Genomic DNA, 8,330 nt, shown 5'->3' on the forward strand with positions numbered 1-8,330 from the left:
CAAATACACACATACAGATGTGGTTTAGAAAACACATCTTTAAATTAAGACCTCCAGAGAATCTAACAGATATTTCTCACGCTTCAAAAGCAGTTCCCTTATATCACTGCTAGCCCCTTCTCCCTGCGCAAGGAGTTTATCACAGCACTTCTGCTTTCAATGGACATTACTAAGAAAATCCTGCCCCTTCTTTGGGCAACTTGAGCACACACAAACAGGATAGGGAATACAGACTAAAAACAAGCTAATAATTCCCATCTAAAGCTGACTGTTCCACAGTGGAAACCTTCTAACACAGAAGAAGGGAACTTGTATTGCCACTGCTTATGATGAATCTGCACAATACTATTCATTAAAATAAGACAGCTCTGCAGAGTTGTTAAACCAGCACTGTTCTAATTATGCACTGGTGATTTAATAGATGTGACAATGAGTGAGGAAAATGTTTGATTAACGAGCCAGATGTCCGAACTGTGAATGTGGGGACAATGGACCTTAGAAGATAAGGCTTTCAGATATATAGCCTGGCTCTGTAACACAGAATGATAGAATAGAAAAGACGTATAAGATTATCAAGTACATCCCCAAGGATTCCCACCATGCCCACTAACCATGTCTCTCAGTACTACATCTACCCCTTCCTTAAATACCTCCAGAGAAGGTGACTCTACCACTACCCTGGGCAGTCTGGAATCTACTTTATTTAACACTGAAAGCTTTTCACTCCATACAGAGTAGAGCTTCAACAACAACAACAACAAAGAAAAAAAAAAAAAGAAAGAAAACCCCACACATCTTTATTTTACTCTATTCCATAGATAATCATTCAACAGTTGCTTGAACGGTAGCCATCTTGGATCAGTTTCCCATATTTAATGAAGTGTAGATATCTAATGTTGAGAGCTCTGTCAGACTGCATGAGTTAAGGATGAATCAGCTCCATAAAAAAAACATGAGCAACTTTCTCACAAGATGAAATGCTCACAGTGTGAAGCAGTTTGTCCATACTGATTCATCACTGATTGGCACGGCTGGTTTGGCATTATAGCCTGAATAGCTTCTCATGCTGGCACTACATCGCGTGAGCCAAACACTTGCAGCCAAAAGAGTATGCATTCATTTGTGAGGAAACTCAAGAACTGTAATTAAATTTATCTTTAATAGTCAGAGATGTCCAAGTAGCTGCTTGCATTTAGGTTACACACTGAAGGTATAGGCCTAACACAGTGAGTCCTCCATTTAGCCAGACAAGCACTCACAGATATACAGAATTAAGAGGGAAAACGTTTCTGCAATATTTCTTTGTTTGTACTTCACAGAAATTCACCTTTTCACTCACTTTTCATTGTGCTTGTCAGTCTTTTTGGGCTAGGATGTAAAGTGAGGCACACCCCAGCATATGGATGGGGGGCAGCTTACACAAAGGCAGCCTTATGCACACTCTGCCTTAATATACGACTTTCTCCTCCCTTCTCCTTCATCTTTACATGGACCTGGGATATCAGGATCAAGTTCACTCTCCTGAACTTCTGCTCTCTTCTTTCCGGCTCAATGAGTTAAAAGGAAACTTCACTGGGGGTTTTATTTTGAAATGAAGAATTGGTATCAGCAAAGGCCAAAAGCACACCAGAAATAAAATCAGCCCTTGTCAAACACCACTGAATAAAAAAAAAAAAAGTAATCTTTTTTGGTCTACAGGTGGAAAATACTTTACACAAGGGACAATACAGGGACAAGCAGTAGCAGTCAGTCATCCATATGGAGTACATGGGACTGGCAAGCAATGCATTCACGATGCAAAGTCCTGACAAACAAGAATTATAGGGTAGGATGTAAGTGGTTATCACTGAGACTAACAGTACCAAGCCAAGCAAAAGAAAATGGAGACTAAGCATTATAACATTTCTTAGATATTACTGCTGCTCAGAAATATATTGAAGCTACTCATGTAGGTGATATTTATCGGTAAAGAGAATCCTCAGCCATCTATTTACCATTAAAGCAGTAAAGAATGCTTAAACTTGTGATTACCAGGAATAGGAAATATTTTTTTTCTTTATCTACATAATTGCTTAAAGGATAATCTTCATATGATTTTTTGAACACTTTTCCCCATTTCTGATAACAGAAAGCTTTCAAATTTTGGGTAGAATTCCCTCATTTTATGAAATGTTACAGATCAGCTAGATCCACTAACACATATGTCAGGGACGACCCTTCAAATGACCTGAACAAAACATGGACTACAGCCAAAAACATATATACCAATAAATTATTTGGATGTAGGTTGAATAAAATAACAAGCCAGAAACCATGCACTGACAGAAATGGATTATACTTTCCATTTATACATATCCTACTCTAGGTTAAGAACATATATTCTGCAATCTTTAAATATTGTACTCTCTCACTGCTGTCACAGGAATAAAGTTAGCAGATTTCCAGCAAGAAATAAAATGTGTTACTTACAAAAGTTGTGTTTTCCAATAATAACGTAGTGGTATTTGTTTCTACATTCAGTTCAATAACATGTCCATTCCTATCTTTATACACCACTGCTGTATCTGCAACAACAACAAAGGCATTAACAATTAGCAAACACACAGAGTACACAATAAAACAGAGAAAACCAGCATACTGAAGTCATTTGAATATCTTAATTATGCAAACAAGACTGAGAGAAGAACTGCACACAGCATAATGCAGTGGATGATGTCCCTGCCCATGGCAGAAGGTGGAACTGGATGGTGTTTAAGTTTTTAAGTTCCCTTCCAACCTAAACCATTCTGTGATTCTATGTTCACCTGCTTCATGAGCTTAATGAGTTCATCCTCTACGGCATGTTCACTTCATTCAAAAACATGATTTTATTTAAAAGGAAACATTTTATGAGGTAAGAAACATACTCATTGGGATTGATGGGAATGAAGTAACATCCTGAACCACAAAACACTTTGACCTAGAAATCACTGTCACTATGTATACCAAAAGCTGTATACCAAAGGGAAGTTCTGCAAAAAAACCTTTTTCTGGACACCATGTTCCCATATCTCCTCGGAAGTGCTCCTAAGGAAACCTCTGTACTATTTTATATCTCTAGCAATTCTGTTGATAAAGATATGTACAATATCTGCAGACAGTCTGTGATCTCTGTGGTGAGTGCAAGGCCACAGACTATCAGATCACCAGCTCAGTGGCATGCTAGAAAGAAGGATTAAAACAATATGTTTGTAAAACATAAAACACACTGTGTCATAAACTCCTGTATTTTTTTTCCCTTTTTTACAAATTACTTGAGAAGTTTACATAAGAAAAAAAAAAATGCACCTGAGCTAAAGAAAAAAGATATGAATTAAAAAATTGTCATTCTTCCAAAAAAAAGGCTTTCTGCCTGATTCATAAAAATAGCTGCAATTATATAATAGATAATATACAATAAATTCATAAACCTTGATTTAAAAAAAAAAACAGTTCCAAATTTATCACTGTTTCTGAAAAGAGATTCAGCACTGGCTAGTTCTGTGTTTTATTTAAAACTATTGTTAAAAAAATTGTACTTAATCAAGCAGAACTATTTTTTGTTAAATAAAAATGTGGAAAGTTCTAAATTAAGCCTAAAGAAAACACAGAAGAACTTTATTAATCCTCAGTAATGCCTAAGAATTTCATTACATTTATTTGAATTTTATGAAGAAGCAAGCAAATATGACTGGAGAAAAAGGTTATGCTATCATAAAAAGTATGCTTCACTTATTCAGAAAAAAATGTAGCTACATTTTAATTGACTGCACAGAAACTCCAGATATACAGCATTAGTGAATGTCCTCTGGTACATCCTGTAAAATTAATGAAGCCTCATTTAAACAGCACACTAAGCTATTTCAGATTGTGGCTGGGAATTGGGATGGGGTGGATGGAATCTAGGACAGGATTTTCAGAGCTGCTGTTTAAGAAAAAAGATTACATATCTTAGGAAATGTGGATTTTTCTTTTTAATATTAAAATAAACATTAAAAAATAATTTGAAAGATAAGAGGCAGCACTTTGTAGAAAGTTATTTTGATTTCAGGTTACTAGCTACCATGGGACATTTAAATTTCTGCAACTTTTATATTTTCATACATATATTTTCAGGTATGACAGCACTAAAAATTCCTTGAGGAACACATTTATAAGCAATATTAAAATACCATAAAAAAACAACAACAACAACAACAACAACCAACAACAACCAACAATTCTCTAGACAAAGAGCTGTACCCAGTCATGAAAAAATCAGAGCGTAAATAGATATAGTTCAGAAAAACTAAACATCCACCAACAATGATCCATGTTCATCTTCCGATGGTACAGTGCACGGTGCATAGGTTAGCCTAATGCACTTCCCAGCCTGAACAACAATCATAGAATCATAGAATGGCCTGGGTTTAAAGGGCCACACTGATCATCTAGTTTCAACCCCCCCGCTATGTGCAGGGTCACCAACCAGCAGACCAGGCTGCCCGGAGCCACATCCAGCCTGGCCTTAAATGCCTCCAGGGATGTGGCATCCACAGCCTCCTTGGGCAACCTGTTCCAGTGCCTCACCACTCTCTGTGTGAAAAACTTCCTCCTAATTTATAACCTAAATCTCCCCTGCTGCTATTTTTTTATGGTTTAAAACCATTCCCGCTTGTCCTATCTCAACCCATGTAAACAACATCAGAATATAACTCCTTTCTAATCATCTAATCTTCCAGTTGTCCAACGTGCCATCAGCTCTTGTTCAACAGGATTTTCTGTGTTTTATTAATAAATCTTACCAAGATAATTTCACTCACATAAAGAAGTTGGCATTAAAGTTACTAACAGAACCAAGACTAAGTGGTTACTAGGACTCTTCTCACATAGTGTTAAACAGCATCTGGAACTTCAGATACTGTGAATGACGTAAATCAAGGTCTTTGCTCTCAATTCAGAATGATATTTTATTAAGATTATTAGTATTGAAAATTGACAGTCAGACTTCTTAAAAGGCAGATGTTAGTGGATGATAATTATACCTTTCAATGAACCTTGGCTTCCATCTCTATATTGGATTCAGTTGTTAACTCCTGAAGTGCATAAATTTAAATGAATGTTTGCAAAATGCTTGGAGACTCTCAGATATAAAAAAAATCCATAAAAATATCATGCAAGTACTAAAAATAAATACAATCTTCAAAAGTAACCATATCAATTTATATGGAAGTCTTATTCCAGTCAAAGCTTGCAGGGCACTTCTCAGGCTGGATAATGGGATAGTTGATGGCCACACAACATGATGATTTTTTCTACTGACAACCTAGACACAAATAAGAGCTGTAAACATATTTGCTTCTAATTTGTCTTTTAACCAGGGTCATAAAGTCTAGAGCAGAAAATAATACCTAGTCCTTAACAGTCTGCCCAAACTGATTGATTTATTATGTTGGTATCTCTGTGATAAAGAAGTTCAGAGATCCCCAGCACTTCTCAAAGTTGCTCAAAGGAGTAGAAACAAAGAATGCTTGATCTGTAATGAATTAAGAATAGTACCATGCAGAAAACAGAGCAGTGAGGAGCTGTATTATCTGAGGACATCACTAAAATAGAAAGCATACTGTCCTGAGCAAAGGAGAACGTGAGGAAGCCTCTAAGAACACCACATATTTTCAAGACACCTGCCCTAGGTGATGTACAGAAATAACGTGTTGAAAATGTCCCACATGTAATAGTTCTGCACTATTAAAAGGTGAAGAAAGATAACCAAGGATCTGTAAATAAATTAACTTGACATCAGTCCCCAGTAAAATAGCACAATAAATCCAGGATTCTTCCTACAAAATACAGGCTAGCAATATAATTCACACTTGATAGCATTTTATGGAGGTATAAATCTTGTCAAAAAATTTTTGACAGGACTATGTTTGATAGAGGAAACTACTAAGAATCTGTATATTGGGTTTTCTTTAAAGCATTTGACTTCTTTTATGATATTGTGATTCCAAAGTTTACATTATACAGCATTAATGGAAAATACGTTAGGAGGACCAAAAATAGTATCACTAACAAAAATAACAAGAAAGACAGGCTACTCCTATCAGTGATCTATCTCCTTTAGTTAACAGTTTATATCTTCACGTCAGGAATTAGTTTAGTCTGATTGCAGATAAAAATATTAAAGGTTTATTTCAGATGGCTGCTATGATCACTTCTGGCTTGGAATCTGTGAATTTAACTACTGATTTTCTCATCCCCTTTTGCAATGAATCTGTGGGAATACAGGACCATCTGCACAATATAACTTCTGTTAGTAGCTTTGTGTTAAGACCATTTTAATAAAAGCTCAAGCCCTTGTGGTTGTCTTTCAGTTGACTGCCTATGGGATCAAGGCATATTTATTTTTTCATCCGATTCATAATTTGTCTCCTTTTTGTGCCTTCTACTCCACTTTCCTACAAGCTATCAAATATTGATTTCAGCTGCAGATGAGATGCTGGGGTTGGTTAATGATTCAGCCTTATTCAGAGAATCCATGTGGGTGTACACCCGCTACAATGCTCATAGTCACAGCACGCAAATCCCCCCATCTCAGAAGAATAATTGTTCCAGACAAAACAGATTGCCTTCCTTCTCCTTTCCACTTCCTAACCTGCAGTGTGCAGATCAGTTTACCTGCAGGGTCCATTTGAGGATGATTTACCAAACTGATTCTCTTGTATGCAGGGGTTTCAATGCCTGTAAAAATCTTCTCTGTTTTTTTTTGCATCTATCACGTTTAAAGTTTTTCATCAGAACTGGAGTATCTAGTTTAACTAAATATCTAAATATCACAAAATACAAAACATGTTTTATTTAATCAGCAGCATGAGTCCCATCTTAGCTAATTCTATAACTTCTTTACCCTCATTTATTGAATTGACAACACAACCTAAAAGCTACAGGTTTGCAACACTTTCCCAATTAGCATCATACAAGTTCACATTAACTAAAATAAATTATTCTTCATTTCTAATGAATAATTCTGTTATTTGGAGGAAAAAAAACCAGACTAAAATCCTGAATTAATCTATCATCATTGAAAATCAAACCCTGAATTAAGCCAACAGAAGGATTTGGCACAGGGCCTATGTGGCCTTTAACAAATTTAGCTTTCTGAAAACAGAATATTGAACCGTGGTGGTTTATTTGATGAGTATAGGCTTTCATTTCACATGTCATTGAACTTAAGCAACTCTTCTTGTAATCTAAATTACAGACAAGGCTGAAAGGGCAAGGTCTCATATACTTGAAACTATCAGATATTAAGGTAATAGAACAGTATTAAGACTGTAACTAACATTTCAAAAGTAAAGAAAAGAGATGGAAATGCACACCACAAATATTGAAGATATGGTCTATAATACCTAATAAGGAAATTTCAGGGCAGTATTTTGAAATTGCTGGTAGCGTTACACCGAAAATTGCAAAAGCTTATTTTTCTGCTGAAGGTGCTGAGTTTCTGTTTAAATCATGTTATACACTGCAGCACAAAACAGCCTATCACTCCTCTTTTTTCTTATATTTTACCTTTTCTTGAAATAGAAAAAGGTTGTTACTTTGCTGTCAACACATATGCCAATCAGCCTTTGCTGTACACAGTATTATTAGAACTGCAGATGGTATTTCATTAAATTGATTATAGAAAATGTCATGCTAATTAAAATAGAGAAAGCTTTCTGATTTAATGAACAGGAGGTGCTAGACAAATCTTTTTCTAATTAAGTGCTAATTAAATAAAATAGTTGTTTACAAAGATATTACAGATACAGATGAAATTCCAATATGCCACACAAATCACATGTCAGCTGAACACTTCTTTTCTAAAAGTTTAGTTTCCTGTTAGTGCTGCTTTGAGGAAAACATTTATTTCACAGTAGTCTTATAATGTAAAACACCACCTGTCTTGAGAATTAATCTGTCATTACATAGAAAATACCCTATTCAAAATGGTTTGCAGTGTTACAGACACAGGTAATTCCTGTACTTCCTGACTTCCACGGGCCTTCTACTTCTCACTTCCTTATAATCCAAAACTAGGTGATCTTCTAGCACAGTAGTTACAGAAGTGGAAGCAGCAGAGGTAGAGTAGCATCCCTCCAGACACAACCAAATTAGCTCTGCTGAGAAGGTCAGCTTCCCAGTTACTGCATTTCTTTTAATGTGAAGACAAATACTGATGGATTCAGCAATCTATTCAAAAAAATACTGATTTTTTTTTTTTTAATTACACTTTACTGTATATTGTAAATTTGTGTAGAAAGGGCCAACGAGCACAACATGGGAGTACA

Source organism: Meleagris gallopavo, chromosome 7, assembly GCF_000146605.3.
Source record: "Meleagris gallopavo isolate NT-WF06-2002-E0010 breed Aviagen turkey brand Nicholas breeding stock chromosome 7, Turkey_5.1, whole genome shotgun sequence".
Taxonomy (NCBI): domain Eukaryota; kingdom Metazoa; phylum Chordata; class Aves; order Galliformes; family Phasianidae; genus Meleagris; species Meleagris gallopavo.